We start from the raw sequence: 17994 nt of genomic DNA, 5'->3' as shown, positions 1-17994 counted from the left end.
CCCTAAGAAGTTCTGTTATCTCGGCATGGAGCTGAAAGTTGACTCGAAGGGCATCTCCGTGAGTCAACCAAAGTACGTGGAGAAAATCCTGCGAAGGATGAACCTTGAAAATTGCAACCCAGCTCCAACGCCGATGGAATCAGGTATGATAACAAAGAAGGAGGAACTTATGATCGATGAGAAGGTGCCAGTTGGAACACCCTATCGTGAAGCCATTGGCAGCTTGCTTTACCTCGCAACCGTGTCAAGACCCGACATCAGCTTTGCTGTAAATTATTTGAGTCGACAATGCTGCAACCCAATGAAAAGCCATTGGAAAATGGTTAAACGAGTATTTCAATACTTGAAAGGAATTCCAAATGCAGGAATTCGTTTTGAAGGAGACAAGAACTTCAAAGTATTCACTGATGCAGATTTTGGAGGAGAAAAAGAGACGATGAAATCGACAAGTGGACGACTGATACTCAGAGGAGGCCCGCTAGTTTGGTACTCACAACGACAGAAACTTGTGGCGACCTCGACAGCAGAAGCAGAATATCGAGCGGCATGTGAAGCGATCGATGATGTATGCTGGATGAGAAGATTGGCGAGAGAACTCAAGATCCTGCAAGATGATCAACCCTTCCCCATGTATGTTGACAACAAGTCAGCTGTTCATATGTTGATGAACACCCACGAGGGTAAGGTGAACAAAGGAAAGAAGCACATTGAAATCGCACGTAAATTTATTCAACAACATGTTGATGTGACTGTGTCTGTCAAACATATTGAAGGCACGAAACAAATCGCCGACATTCTGACTAAACCTTTAAACAAAAACCTGTTTGTAAAATTTTGTAATTATTTGATTGAGAAGGAGTGTTGAGATAAATCAAAGAATTGTTTAAATTTAGTAATTCTCTTCTAAATTGTCACATGTCAATTCTGCCTAATCTAAAAATGTTGTTACTATTAATCAAGTATTGTGTGAAATTGTTTTTTGGCAGTTGTTAATGTTTACTTAGAAACTAGACGGAATGTATTTTTTCTTGATTCGACAGTTATTTTGTTGTAAACTAATTTTGTAACTTTTTACAAAATAAAATTCTTTTTACATCGAAAGTTATTCTTGGAGATACCACGGATATAATACCAACACAAATACATAGTACCTGAGAAAAAATACAAAACAAATAGTACTCTGATGCTAGTAATCACCAGCTGATCGAATGCACCGTTGCGGGCCATATTTCTTTACCAGGGCCGAAATTGGATTAACCTACACTTTCAACTATGTTTTCCTCGAAAACGGCGAACATTTGGAAATACATACTCCTGTCAGTTGTCCACAACACACTTGTTATGTTAAAGTTGATGAAATTATCTATTTTAAACAAAAATCCAAATTTATTTAAAATTTTTCAAATAAAGCAATTTAAAACATCTACATGTATCGAAAGAGCATAAAAAGAGGAATCGAATAACAAAATAAAATATGGTAGGTGTCATTTGAAACAACGAAGTTATTGGTGTTTGAAGTTTTTAAACTCTGGATTTTTTTTTCTGAACTCCCAGTGCAAATTATGAATCTCAATTTTGGTTTAACATTAGCCATAAGACACGACTATAATTGGTAAAAATTTCAACTCTCTAAGTCATTTTTTGTGGAAGTTAAGATTTTTCTATAATTTGAGTTGCGGTAGCGATCTTTTTTGATAAAATATTTTTAAATATATCAGAAGCTATTCATTGTAAGCAGACAAGTTGGTTATCAACATTACCTTAAAATTTTGTGTTTCATACGAATGCATCGTAAAAAATATATCGTAACATTTAAAAAAAAAACAAAATTAGCATTAACTTCCGGGCAATAAAAAAGAAAAAAGTATTTTTAAATGTGATTTTAGTACCACATGGTTCAGCATAGTTCTGAACAAATTAATTTATCAAACATTATACGTATAGTAAAAGATATAGATAAGAAAGAGCCTTTATCTTAATATATCAGACACCTAAGCAAAAAATTGGCAATACTAAAAAATTGATCGTCAACGATTCTGGTCTACGTTCGGAGGAGAAAGACTTCGAAATTAACGGAAGAAACATGCGAAAAAATCCTTGCGGTGGATCACACATGCAATTACTAGAACTAAGAGAGGTAAAATTGTAAGAACCAACCGATTACACGTACAATCAGCTGAGAGATAGTAAACATAAGTGATCCAAAAAAACTAGATAATAAATAGAAAAAAAAACGTTACAAGTCACAGTTCCGCTTTAATTTTCCACGCTATTCCTCAAAATTTTTATACATATCCGAAATTAATTATACTTCTGTTTCTCATTGTATTTTCGAAGAAAAATGGTTACTTATCACTTTGATTGTAACGATATTGGAAACACCTGTACACAGCAATGTCCGTGATTTCCGGTGTTGAATGAGAGGTAATATGGTGTCACGTAACTCTCGCATGATCCATACGAAAAAACGGAAAAAAATGTAGACATCAGATTGTTTTTGTACTCCGAATTGTAAGCATTGTAACTGTAATAATAACGCCGTATTAAAGCGTGTTATAGTAATACCATTGCGTTATAGTGAGCTAGAGTATCTAATTGGTGTAATAACTGTTAAGTAATAAAGCTCAGTGGTGTTAATTTGCTCTAGCTATTGAGCAACCTTCCTACCAAATCCTCAAAAAGGTGGATCACCTACCAGTATTGAATTACCTATGAATAAGCAGTATTATTGGTGATAAGTTGGCTTTGCTCAACGCCATCTGGGAACATCGTTCTCAAAAACCACATAGGCCTCATTGACCTGGACAGCTCCATCATCGACCATTATAGTAGTCTTTAGGCTAGTAGCTAGTTTGTATGACCGCTCTCACGTGAGTAGAACTAATGTATATTACTACCCTATCTCTGAGCTACCTTACACCAACACATACCTAACGCCTTCGAAAGTCATAAGAACGATAAACTACCGTTCGTTTCAAGAAGTTGGAGATATGCTCCTTCCCTTTATTAGGATGCGCCGTAGCATAATTCCAAATTCAATCTACCTATTATTGTTTGCAAAAGAACATTCAAGAGATGAAATCTTACAAATGGCGCGATAAACGCCATCTGTAATACATTGCTTCATTTAGTGGAATTCAATATGCTCAACAAGGTCCATTTAAATAGATGGGTATCTACTTGCTGAACTGAATCTACGGCGTAGGTCACCACTACGTGATAGGCACGTTACTAAAATCGAGCAAACAAATTCAAAATGGCCAGTATTCTGTCGAAACTGCCACACGCGGATCGCGATTTCGATCTTGTTAACTCCCATCTATTCAGGGGATATTTGACTACCTACCTTGTATGCATTTGAAATTATGGAAATATGGAAAAAAATGGAAGTATAACAAGCGAAAATTATTGCTAAATGGAGTAAAACTTATGTTATGTACTACAACACACTGTGAGAGCGAGTCGCAGGATACAGAGAACAACGTCGAATAATAGGAATAGTAATAATAATAAAGGATTATAAAGTATTAATTGCAGTTGTGCTGCAGGAATATGCACAGTATGAACCTGGGAACCTGTTAGAGTCGAGTAAAAGTAGCGCACACAAAAATTTAAAGGTGCAAATAAAGCAGTAATTCGATTTTGGATAATCCGACAGCAGAGGGTAAAGTTGAGTACACAATAGCAATCGATCAGCAGATTGATTGAGTGCANTCTCAATATGTTTTTGTTTAAGATTTTCAGTGTTTGGTACAGCAACATCTATTAGGTAGGTCGTTTTAGTTTCTTTGATGGTCAGTGTGATATTATTATTATTAATACTTGTGAGGATCCTGGAGCCTATCACAACATTACAAACACACATTTTGTCAGTTTTAAAGTAAACCGTTAACAGATGGCTATTCAGCCAGTACGAATGATCGTAGCTTTAAGCTATTTGTTATAAAACTATAAAAGTTAAACGCCTCCTATCTATCACCAGGATTCAGTACTTCTGGAAAGTGGCACATTAAATACCGCTGTCGAATTTCTGGATACACTGGGCATACACATAGGAAGTGTTCCAGTTTTTCTTTGACAGTATTTATTGCCCATAGCTTTAATGGTCACTTTATCACCCCCTGCAAGTCTCAGCTGGGCGATGACTCTCTGTTGTTGCAGAGGTAAGTCCCACCTTAGGTGCTGCTCTGTCGTTTCTTCCATATCTATCTAGCATTTTGTACTGGGCAATAAACGTTGATCTCATGATCCTTGCGATATCAGACTCGTATTGCTCACTCTCAATTTTCTCCAAAATCATGCCTGTTTCTGCTCTAACTGGGTCGCCGTCCAACAAATTCCAAAGTTCTTCAGAGTTGGTTTTAATAAATAGATCCCTCATTTGCGTGGCCCAGTTGCGACTAGGTATATTAGTAGGATCTGCATGTGATGCCTTTAGGCGTTGTAAACATATCTTAGGGTAGCGTGATGGCTCCATGTCAAGAACTCTGGCCCAGAAAGTAAGCGCTCTCTTCACGATCATGCCCTCCAGTGTAGTACTTCCTGTCTTCAGCCGCAAAGTATAGTTCGGAGTCCACTGTGGTAAAAAGAGTACCCTTCTCAAGAACGTTCACCAGATTTTGTCTAGCTCTGTGGTGTGGTTCAGACCCCAGATGCCAGCAACATAAAGGAGAGCTATCGATATAATGTCGTTAAACAGGTGTTGCACCAATATTGATTATTATTATTCAGAATTCCGTCCCTGATGAAGCAAAGTCTGTAAACAACATTCTACGGAAAAAATTAGGATATGAAGTACTTTTTTTTAAACCACCGACATAAGTCTACTCACGGCTGAAAATCAATTTCAAGCAAGGACTGCTAGCTGCAAATGATAAGGATGCAGCAACTGTTTCTTTAAAAATTTTCACATTGTCAGTAGCCAACATTCTCTGTTACTTTGTGTGTACAATTTTGGGGCATTTTCTTCTTTGAAATCGAGCATTTCATCTCTACAGCAGCGATATGGTTCAAATACGTAAATAAATACATCACGTCACATTATTGCAACAACAACTGTTGTACAATGACTGACCTACACTAATAATTGATGTGTTACGGAATTAGTTTATTGAACTGAACAAAGTTAGCTGGTAACATAAACATCTCGAATCACACTTAATGTAATCTAACAAATTGTTGAGATAAATCAAAGAATTGTTTAAATTTAGTAATTCTCTTCTAAATTGTCACATGTCAATTCTGCCTAATCTAAAAATGTTGTTACTAATAATCAAGTATTGTATGAAATTGTTTTTTTGGCAGTTGTTAATGTTTACTTAGAAACTAGACGGAATGTATTTTTTCTTGATTCGACAGTTATTTTGTTGTAAACTAATTTTGTAACTTTTTACAAAATAAAATTCTTTTTACATCGAAAGTTATTCTTGGAGATACCACGGATATAATACCAACAGGTTATGGGCCCAGAAAGTGGTGAAATTTCATCTCCAAGGAAAAGTCTGTGAAAGCTCAAATTGAAAGGCAGATCTGAGCAAGAACGTCGCAAGTCAGTATTTTTTTGAATTTTTAAAAGTCAAGTCAAGAGGTAAAAATGGACACTGTAAAATCACAACTCGTCATGCTGAGTCAAAACTCACAAGGAGTAGTAAACTATGTGCCGTGGAGGTTAAAATTAGATGCTGTTTTGAGAACCAAGAAGTTGTATGATGTTGCAACCGGAGTCAAGGTCAAGCCGGAAGGAGCTGAAAATGTCGCTGCAGTCATTGAATGGAATGAAAAAGACATGGAGGCTCTGCAACTAATAGTATTGAATGTCAGTGATCAAATCGCATATAAAATTGCAAATTGCAAAACGGCAAGAGCAATGTTGGACAGACTAGTTTGCTTGTACGGCACGAAGACAGAGATGAACATGGAAGTTTTGAGACAGAAACTTTTCACATGTACATACGATGAAAGCAAATCGGTGGCCGAAAACTGCATGGAAGTTATGTCCATAGGTGATGAACTAACCAACGGTGGTGAACCTGTGCCGGAATCATGGATGATGACCAGAATTCTGAAAATGTTGCCAGTGAGACTTGCTCATTTTCGTACATCGTGGGATAACGTGCCAGCAGCCGACAAGAGCCTGACCACCATGATCGAAAGACTGAGACTCGAAGATGATCGTCAACGCGATGAGACAGGTGAATTGGAAGTAAGTTTCAGCAATGCACTTCTCGTGAAGAAAAATAAAAAGTATCAAGGAAAATCACAAAACAAGACTGAGAAGGGACAATTGATCTGTTACAAGTGTGGACTAAAAGGACACTTTAAAAAGGACTGCCAGAACAAACCCTGTGCCAAATACTTGGCATACTGCAAGAAAACTTACAAGTGCAACTCGTGTGGACAGAAAGGCCATTTCGCAAGAGAATGTACTCAACGGCGAGATGACAGCTCAGATTCTCAAAGGTCACGCAAACCTCCCGTTGCCTGGGTGACAGCCAGCTTGAAGACGACTGATCTGGAGAACAACTTGAACAATCCAGAGGAACAGATGTCAGCCTGGTATCAAGACAGTGGCGCAACGCAACACATGACATCGCGTCGAGAATGGTTCAACGAATACACTGAACTGAGCAACCCTGTGTCTGTTCTCCTGGGAGATTCAACTGAAATAGATGGCGTGGCAGTCGGAACAGTGGAGTTAGAAGCTTTTGACGGAAAAGAGTGGTATCCAGTTGTTCTGACAAATGTCTTACATGTACCTCAATTGAAATACAATTTATTTTCTGTGAGTCACATGCTTGATCGAGGATACAAGATGAAATCGGACAAAGAAAAATCAGAGTTTGTATCTGCTGATCAGGGAACAACTGTTGGACTGGCGAAACGAACTGGAAACCTGTACAAGATGATGCTGAGGAAGAAAAAGGAGCAACTGAGTCTGGCGACAGTGTCAATTCGAATTTGGCATGAAAGATTAGCTCATCAAAACGTGAAGTACGTACGACAGGCATTGGACAAGAAAGGAATCAAGTACTTGGACGACTGGAACAATTACTTATGTACAGGCTGTGCGTACGGTAAGCAGCACCGTGGCTCTCATCCCCTCGACCAGAAGACATCAAACCAGAGAGGCAAATTGGACCCGAAGTCAGAGAAGGGGTATTTTGTAGGCTACGACGTGGAGTCACCAAGTTATAGAGTGTATCTCCCACGCACCCAGAAAATCATCAGCTCTGGAAATGTGAAGTTCGATGAAGAAAACGAAAGAAGTCGAACTGAAGTTGAGACTGTGGCAACTGACAGGCAAATTGAAGTCAAGACCGAAGAGCAAGAAGAAAGTAAAAATGAAGAAGAAGAGCCACTCTCAGACGAGGACAGAAATGATGAAGAAAGAAGAAAAGAAGAACGAGTCGAGAAAGCACCAAACACAACACCGGAGAGAAGACAGCTACGAGACCGCAGCAAGTTGAAAGTTCCCTCAAAGTATGGCTATGACGTGGCTGGCTACGTGAAAGGTGGAAGCAACGAAGATTCAGTCCTCATAGGCGACATTGAGGATATTTCGGTCGAGATGGCGCTAAAAGATGAAAATTGGAAACGAGCCATGCAAGATGAGTATGATTCGCTGATCGAAAGGCAAACGTGGAAGCTGGTCAAGTGCCCTGAAGGAGTCAAACCCTTGACCTGCAAGTGGGTTCTTCGTGAAAAGGCGAATGGTAAGCTAAAGGCGAGGCTTGTAGCACGAGGCTTTGAACAAAGAGAAGGCATTGATTACGAGGAAACGTTCAGTCCCGTTGCTTGCTACGCCTCCATCCGACTCATCTTGAGTCATGCAGCATCAGAAAAATGGAAACTGATATCTTTCGACGTGAAGACCGCTTTTTTGTATGGCAAGTTGGAGCAAGTTCTGTACATGAATCAGCCAGAAGGGTTCGACAACGGTTCTGGACAAGTGTGTCAACTACTCAAGAGTATTTATGGGCTGAAACAAGCGCCCAAGCAGTGGAATCGTGAAATCACCGGTTCATTTGAAAAAATCGGATTGTTCAGCACTGACGACGACCCGAGTGTCTTTTATAACAAAGACAGAAGTATCATTGTGGCATTGTTTGTCGACGACGGTTTGGTTGCTGGAAAGGACGAGAAGGAGATTTTCAAACTTCTGGAACAAATCAAGATAAAGTTTGAAATCACACACTGCAAGACCATCCCTAAGAAGTTCTGTTATCTCGGCATGGAGCTGAAAGTTGACTCGAAGGGCATCTCCGTGAGTCAACCAAAGTACGTGGAGAAAATCCTGCGAAGGATGAACCTTGAAAATTGCAACCCAGCTCCAACGCCGATGGAATCAGGTATGATAACAAAGAAGGAGGAACTTATGAACGATGAGAAGGTGCCAGTTGGAACACCCTATCGTGAAGCCATTGGCAGCTTGCTTTACCTCGCAACCGTGTCAAGACCCGACATCAGCTTTGCTGTAAATTATTTGAGTCGACAATGCTGCAACCCAATGAAAAGCCATTGGAAAATGGTTAAACGAGTATTTCAATACTTGAAAGGAATTCCAAATGCAGGAATTCGTTTTGAAGGAGACAAGAACTTCAAAGTATTCACTGATGCAGATTTTGGAGGAGAAAAAGAGACGATGAAATCGACAAGTGGACGACTGATACTCAGAGGAGGCCCGCTAGTTTGGTACTCACAACGACAGAAACTTGTGGCGACCTCGACAGCAGAAGCAGAATATCGAGCGGCATGTGAAGCGATCGATGATGTATGCTGGATGAGAAGATTGGCGAGAGAACTCAAGATCCTGCAAGATGATCAACCCTTCCCCATGTATGTTGACAACAAGTCAGCTGTTCATATGTTGATGAACACCCACGAGGGTAAGGTGAACAAAGGAAAGAAGCACATTGAAATCGCACGTAAATTTATTCAACAACATGTTGATGTGACTGTGTCTGTCAAACATATTGAAGGCACGAAACAAATCGCCGACATTCTGACTAAACCTTTAAACAAAAACCTGTTTGTAAAATTTTGTAATTATTTGATTGAGAAGGAGTGTTGAGATAAATCAAAGAATTGTTTAAATTTAGTAATTCTCTTCTAAATTGTCACATGTCAATTCTGCCTAATCTAAAAATGTTGTTACTATTAATCAAGTATTGTGTGAAATTGTTTTTTGGCAGTTGTTAATGTTTACTTAGAAACTAGACGGAATGTATTTTTTCTTGATTCGACAGTTATTTTGTTGTAAACTAATTTTGTAACTTTTTACAAAATAAAATTCTTTTTACATCGAAAGTTATTCTTGGAGATACCACGGATATAATACCAACACAAATACATAGTACCTGAGAAAAAATACAAAACAAATAGTACTCTGATGCTAGTAATCACCAGCTGATCGAATGCACCGTTGCGGGCCATATTTCTTTACCAGGGCCGAAATTGGATTAACCTACACTTTCAACTATGTTTTCCTCGAAAACGGCGAACATTTGGAAATACATACTCCTGTCAGTTGTCCACAACACACTTGTTATGTTAAAGTTGATGAAATTATCTATTTTAAACAAAAATCCAAATTTATTTAAAATTTTTCAAATAAAGCAATTTAAAACATCTACATGTATCGAAAGAGCATAAAAAGAGGAATCGAATAACAAAATAAAATATGGTAGGTGTCATTTGAAACAACGAAGTTATTGGTGTTTGAAGTTTTTAAACTCTGGATTTTTTTTTCTGAACTCCCAGTGCAAATTATGAATCTCAATTTTGGTTTAACATTAGCCATAAGACACGACTATAATTGGTAAAAATTTCAACTCTCTAAGTCATTTTTTGTGGAAGTTAAGATTTTTCTATAATTTGAGTTGCGGTAGCGATCTTTTTTGATAAAATATTTTTAAATATATCAGAAGCTATTCATTGTAAGCAGACAAGTTGGTTATCAACATTACCTTAAAATTTTGTGTTTCATACGAATGCATCGTAAAAAATATATCGTAACATTTAAAAAAAAAACAAAATTAGCATTAACTTCCGGGCAATAAAAAAGAAAAAAGTATTTTTAAATGATTTTAGTACCACATGGTTCAGCATAGTTCTGAACAAATTAATTTATCAAACATTATACGTATAGTAAAAGATATAGATAAGAAAGAGCCTTTATCTTAATATATCAGACACCTAAGCAAAAAATTGGCAATACTAAAAAATTGATCGTCAACGATTCTGGTCTACGTTCGGAGGAGAAAGACTTCGAAATTAACGGAAGAAACATGCGAAAAAATCCTTGCGGTGGATCACACATGCAATTACTAGAACTAAGAGAGGTAAAATTGTAAGAACCAACCGATTACACGTACAATCAGCTGAGAGATAGTAAACATAAGTGATCCAAAAAAACTAGATAATAAATAGAAAAAAAAACGTTACAAGTCACAGTTCCGCTTTAATTTTCCACGCTATTCCTCAAAACTTTTATACATATCCGAAATTAATTATACTTCTGTTTCACATTGTATTTTCGAAGAAAAATGGTTACTTATCACTTTGATTGTAACGATATTGGAAACACCTGTACACAGCAATGTCCGTGATTTCCGGTGTTGAATGAGAGGTAATATGGTGTCACGTAACTCTCGCATGATCCATACGAAAAAACGGAAAAAAATGTAGACATCAGATTGTTTTTGTACTCCGAATTGTAAGCATTGTAACTGTAATAATAACGCCGTATTAAAGCGTGTTATAGTAATACCATTGCGTTATAGTGAGCTAGAGTATCTAATTGGTGTAATAACTGTTAAGTAATAAAGCTCAGTGGTGTTAATTTGCTCTAGCTATTGAGCAACCTTCCTACCAAATCCTCAAAAAGGTGGATCACCTACCAGTATTGAATTACCTATGAATAAGCAGTATTATTGGTGATAAGTTGGCTTTGCTCAACGCCATCTGGGAACATCGTTCTCAAAAACCACATAGGCCTCATTGACCTGGACAGCTCCATCATCGACCATTATAGTAGTCTTTAGGCTAGTAGCTAGTTTGTATGACCGCTCTCACGTGAGTAGAACTAATGTATATTACTACCCTATCTCTGAGCTACCTTACACCAACACATACCTAACGCCTTCGAAAGTCATAAGAACGATAAACTACCGTTCGTTTCAAGAAGTTGGAGATATGCTCCTTCCCTTTATTAGGATGCGCCGTAGCATAATTCCAAATTCAATCTACCTATTATTGTTTGCAAAAGAACATTCAAGAGATGAAATCTTACAAATGGCGCGATAAACGCCATCTGTAATACATTGCTTCATTTAGTGGAATTCAATATGCTCAACAAGGTCCATTTAAATAGATGGGTATCTACTTGCTGAACTGAATCTACGGCGTAGGTCACCACTACGTGATAGGAACGTTACTAAAATCGAGCAAACAAATTCAAAATGGCCAGTATTCTGTCGAAACTGCCACACGCGGATCGCGATTTCGATCTTGTTAACTCCCATCTATTCAGGGGATATTTGACTACCTACCTTGTATGCATTTGAAATTATGGAAATATGGAAAAAAATGGAAGTATAACAAGCGAAAATTATTGCTAAATGGAGTAAAACTTATGTTATGTACTACAACACACTGTGAGAGCGAGTCGCAGGATACAGAGAACAACGTCGAATAATAGGAATAGTAATAATAATAAAGGATTATAAAGTATTAATTGCAGTTGTGCTGCAGGAATATGCACAGTATGAACCTGGGAACCTGTTAGAGTCGAGTAAAAGTAGCGCACATAAAAATTTAAGGGTGCAAATAAAGCAGTAATTCGATTTTGGATAATCCGACAGCAGAGGGTAAAGTTGAGTACACAATAGCAATCGATCAGCAGATTGATTGAGTGCACCCTGTACACATATAACACAACGCCATACACTAACAAGCACATAGTGACGCAATAAACACGTACACTACGTTCTTTTTTGAAAAATAGTAAATAAATTGGTTTAATTAAATAAAACTACTTGATTGATCAAATCAAACAGTGAAAAAAGAAGATTACATATAAACAACAACTACAAGGCACTTGGTTAAAGGTAATAAACAAAATTTATCTAAAGGATACAGCGGGAATGATATTATCTTCGGATCAACGAAATAACATAACACTCAATACTTTGCGACAGTCAACAGGTAAAATTAGTTAGATAAAGTCAATATAGTAAATTCAAACAAATAAAAAAAACTTAGGTATGGTTTAGGTAAAAAAGCAATCTATAAATAATTATAATAATTCGCATGTGTTTGACAAACAACAACTGCATAACAACATAGACAAGTGCGAGCACATTGAGATGCCCGCGATGTAGAAAAAATATTAATTTTGTTTTGCTTTTTGATTAGAATTTTTTTTTTGGTTTTTCCTCTTGTTAAAAATTAATCTTTTGATATTAATTTAGTTGAAGTGGGTAGAAATATCAGACGTGGTTTACAAAGACAACTACAACAAGAAAGACAATAGATGAAACAGTTAAAAAGATCAAGATAATCAAACCTGTCAAGAGTACCACGCTTACTGAACAGTATACATATAGAAAGGATAGAACCACAAAACAGAATACTGTCAGTCGCAGAAGTACATAACGTGAATGTAATACAAATCGCACTACTCTATTAGAAATATTAGAGGAGAATCCAAAATTTCAACGAAGAAATGCAGGAACTATTAACAAGAGACGCTGAACAAGGAGAGAGACTGATAGACCGAACAGAATATGACCAGCTGAAATAATAGAGACAGTGAAACGAGTTATATTAAAGAAAGAAAGTAGACAAAAGCGTGCAATAATACAACCAATACCTCAAACGTCAGCTGTACCTGGTGAAACACCTGTAGATTAACGAAAATACGTAGGATGGATACTGGAAAGACCCAATATTAAACTACGATACATAGCAAGATCAGGCAGTGAGGATGTAATAGAGGTACAGAACAGAGTCAATCACGGAATAAATACAGGAGAGCGCCATGACATGAGCTTATTTGAATGTGTCGGGATGTCCTTCTGACTAAAGACTGCCCTTAGGAAATTTCAGGAGACGATGGACGACATTAACAGGAGGTTCAAAGTCATACTAGTAGAACGAGCACTGGATTAATTATCTCTTGGCGTGTATTGACGACTGCATAATAGTCGCGAAACAATTACAAGTGCACCTTGTAATCCTGAGGATATTATTAGAGATCTTTGCTGAGGTTGGATTACTGATAAGGAAAGAGAAGTGCTACTTTTTGGAACTTCTTTACGTGCCAAGTTCCTTGGATTTATTATTGAAAGCAACGAGATTTACCCCGATCCGGAGAAGCTGCAGGCAATAGAATAGTTTCTAATGCCAACGACGCGTAAACAGTTGTATAGGTGTGGCTAATTGGTACAGACAACACCTTAAGAACATAAGCGAAAGTATAAACTTCACTAAATAAGCTCACGAGTGCAAAACCAGTTGGAAATGGTAAAAGCACACGAGTAAGCTTTTCAACAATTCTTCATCTTTTATCACAGCGGTTGCATTAGTTGTTCCTGATTACAGTCTCTCATTCTTGCTGTGATAGCCAAAAGTGCAAGGACAAGGAGTATTAGCAGACCGCTGAATAAATACGAGCGCATCAATCACAGAGGAGTTCCTTGCCGCAGTCCGAGCTTTGAGCAAACTGCGATAATGTATTGAAGGCTATCACGTAACAGTAACAATAGACACTACAAGTCTGAAGTGGCTATAAAACGTCAAAAATCAGAGAGGCAGGTTGGTTAGATAGGCCATGGAGCTCGGGTGTTGCCCGGTAATTTTTCTCCCACGGAGCAGGAGCATCCAATGAAACCGCGGATTCGCTGTCACGGATATATGAGAATGAAGAACCAGGGATCGATATTGTTCAGCGAACTGCAACGATATTCAGACCTATAGAGGCCAATGATATGTGTACCAGCGAAAATTCGTCATGAGGTTCTCGACGAGATTCTCACAATAACTGAACAAAAGCTGTGTTACAACCGGTCGCACAAACCGTTTTATTTATTCGATGATGCTTTCGAAGGTAGTAGTGTAACCTGAAGACAGACGCAAATGTTTGAAAAAAGGCACTTAATGCTCTCACCGATGGTTACCCTGGTGTACAGCAACTGTATCAGATTGCATCTGATCACTATTACTGGTCAAGCATGTACTACGATACAAAAATGTGGACCATTGTGTGACGCGTGTAGTACACAAACCCGACACAAACCCACTATATCGTATAGCAGAACATAGACCAATCACTGAATTACGAAAGTGTGTGACGGTAGACACTGTCGGACTTTTACCGATGGAGACCCATATCATCGTACTCAGCGATGTTTATTCACTAGCTCAGTAGCTAGTTTGTATGACTGCTCCCACGGGTGAATAGAACGAATACATAAGAATACCCGACTTCTGAACAACATTACACGCACACTTACCTGACCTCTTCAAAGGTCATAAGAACAAAAAACCAACTTCGTTACACGGTAATACTGCTTCCGCAAAAAATTTTGCACAAATAAAGACTATCTAGCGCATTCTACGAAACAATAAGTATGAATAACCCTTTCGAAAATTTCATAGTTGTAGCGCACATAAAAATTTAAGGGTGCAAATAAAGCAGTAATTCGATTTTGGATAATCCGACAGCAGAGGGTAAAGTTGAGTACACAATAGCAATCGATCAGCAGATTGATTGAGTGCACCCTNATTCATGTTTTGCATTACAAGAACATGTTCATTGAAATTTACTTCAAAATCATCAAAAGTATGAAATGAAGATTCCTTTAGTGGTGACTTTCAATTTTGAATACTATTCCAGGATAGGATGCCTACCCGAACTTTTTGTGACAATTATGCTATTTATCATTCATCATCATAAGATAGTTAGTCCTAAGACTGGTTGGACGCGCACCCTCACTCTTTCCTATCCTGATTGTAATCTTCGCATTTTCCTAAAACTAGAACAATCCACATCCTTAACTATTTGAGAACAGTAATCTAATCTAGGTGTACCTCTACCCCTCCTAACTTCCGTTTCCGCCTCTTATATGTCTTTGACTAGACCTTCATGCCTGAGAAGTGGTCCTATTAACTTATTTCGCTTATTGACTTCCATAGAGTACTCCGTTCTCTTATTCTTTCTGCTACCTCTTCATTTCGAATCTTCTTTATCAACGGTATCTTCATCATTCTCATGTAACACCACATTTTGAACGCTGCTAACCTTTTCTTTTCCGCCTCGCCCACTGTATAAGTTTCGCACCTTTTTCGAATTTCTAAATTAACCGTTCGCGAGCATAGAAGTGACTTCTTTTTTTGAAGGCGACTTGACCTCTGCTTTATATCCCTACTACTCCTTCCGTCCTGAGTTATCTGACTTCCTAGATACCTAAAATCGACCACTTCTTCCAATTTTTCGCCTCCCGTCTTTATATTAGCTTTTTCCCTACTTTTTCTTCCGTTCTGTACCAGTATTTTTGTTTTACTTTTATTTATTTTCATATAGTACTGTTTGGTTAATACCTCATCCATTTTATTTAAAGCTATTTCTAACTCCTCCTTGCTAGATGCTAATACTGCTATACCATCTGCAAATCTAAGTATATCTATGTATGTATGGATTAAAAAGTAGCGATGTCAGTGTGCATCCTTGTCTGACTCCCTTCCTAACATTTACTTCTCTATGTTACAGCTCCAACTCTATAAGTGCCTGTTGCTCTTTATACAAACTAATTATCACTCTTTTATCTTTGTAACTCATCCCTACATTTTTAAGTATATTTAACATCTTGGCCCTTTAACATTGTCAATAGCTTTTTCTNAATCGGATGAACTTTCCACAGAAGTACTAGTCCTTGGGCATATAAAACGATTGCCTTTATGGCATTTCACGACTAATCTGCGGCTAATTCAGATATGGACATATAACAAATGCACAGACAAACATACGCTAGAATACTATTAATTACGCAATGCGCAAATTCAAAAATTCACCATATTTAAATTCACTATATTTAGTTTTATAGCTAGTGAAAATTTAGGAAATAACGCAAATTTATACAAGACATCACCCAGCAGGAGCTACAGATGAAGCCCTGGCGCTTCACACCTTAGGCGCAGTTTCTCGTCAGCGAGCAGGCACGCGTAGTATTCAGCGGGGTATCAGTATTACTGATATTACGACTAAAACTTATTGTTATAATAAATATTATAAAGACAGAAAAGAAGTTAATAAACAGTAAGGACACAGGGAACTGTGTGATACACAGCAACCTATTTATACGAAAATTTTCTCTAATAAAGAACGGAACAACGTTTCCTATTCAGCATCAGTAACTGACTGAACCTATCTAATCCAATTAAATGTATTTTTATGCGAATCATTCATGTCATTTAAAAACTACGTCGAGAGTTTGCCACGCACTGTATTGCAATTTACAAATTATTGCGCTACGTGTTAAATAAGTTTACGTCGTGTTAGGTCATGTCAGGACAGATCACTTCAAGCTCCAAATAATTATCCATATAAACTATGAGGTTGTGAATACTAATCCATCTTAGCTGATATGACGTAAGTAATAATTGGTCGACAGTAGAAACAAAAAATATATTACTTAAGTTTCTGGAATAATAAGAAAGAGGTGTCTAGTCTTTTCCGAATAGGAATTATTTTCCTTGTTTCTATTTATGATTTACACCTATTTTTTAATTTTTCAGAATAATTACATAACTACCGGGTTTGGAGCACCAGTTTCCTATAAGGATGCATCCTTAACAATTGGTCGTCGTGGACCATTATTACTGGAAGATACAGAATTTATCGATGAAATGGCACACTTTAACCGAGAGCGAATACCGGAAAGAGTAGTGCATGCTAAAGGTGCAGGTGCATTTGGTTACTTTGAGGTCACCAACGATATCACTCGGTACTGTGCAGCCTCTGTTTTTTCAACAGTTGGAAAAAGAACGAAAATTGCGGTTCGGTTTTCCGTAGCTGGTGGTGAAAGAGGTTCGGCGGACACTCGACGAAGTTCACGTGGTTTCGCCATCAAATTTTACACAGAAGAAGGAAATTGGGACCTTGTAGGAAGTAATTTTCCAATATTTGCTATTCGAGATCCCATTCTAACCCCCAGTATGATCCATGCCCAAAAGAGGCATCCAGCAACCTTTCTTCCAAACAGCGACATGCAATGGGACTTTTTCACTTCGAGACCGGAAACAACTTATTTGTTACTTTATACGTTCTCCGACAAGGGAACTCCTGATGGATACAGATTTATGGACGGTTTTGGAGTTAATACGTTCAAACTGATTAATGCCAGCGGCCATCACGTTTATTCTAAATTTCATTATTTATCAGATCAGGGTTTGAGAAACTTAACGGCAAGGAGAGCTCAAGAACTTACAGCCGAAGATCCCGAATATGCTATAAGAGATTTGTATAATGCAATTGGATCCAGTAATTATCCATCATGGACATTGTACATTCAAGTAATGACCGACGAGCAGGCAAGGAATAGTAGTTTTAATCCATTCGACGCCACAAAGATATGGCCCGAAGATATATATCCTTTAATTCAAGTAGGCCGATTAACATTGAATGAAAATCCTACGAATTTTTTCCAAGATGTCGAGCAAATGGCCCTGTCTCCATCAAATTTGGTGCCTGGAATCAAACCTTCGCCCGATAGAATTTTACAAGGAAGACTGTTTTCTTATCCAGATACTCAAAGATACAGATTAGGACCCAACTTTCTTCAAATTCCTGTCAACTGTCCGCTTAACGTCCGAAATTATCAGCGAGACGGTCCAATGTCTTACAATAATCAGGGAAATAATACGGTTTATCATCCGAATTCAGTAGATTCGTTAAACGTCAGTCAAAGGGCAGCAGCATTAAGTCCACCGTACTCC

At 37.8% G+C, this 17994-nt stretch overlaps 1 pseudogene; it reads left to right on the top strand.

The window, feature by feature from the left end:
* Window positions 1-16864: 16864 nt before the first annotated feature.
* On the top strand, window positions 16865-17994 carry LOC112904171 (annotated as a pseudogene).

Source organism: Agrilus planipennis, unplaced genomic scaffold (genome assembly GCF_000699045.2).
Source record: "Agrilus planipennis isolate EAB-ADULT unplaced genomic scaffold, Apla_2.0 scaffold43, whole genome shotgun sequence".
Taxonomy (NCBI): Eukaryota; Metazoa; Arthropoda; class Insecta; order Coleoptera; family Buprestidae; genus Agrilus; species Agrilus planipennis.
Note: the sequence above shows the minus strand (reverse complement) of the source record. Positions and strands in the feature narration are given on the sequence as shown.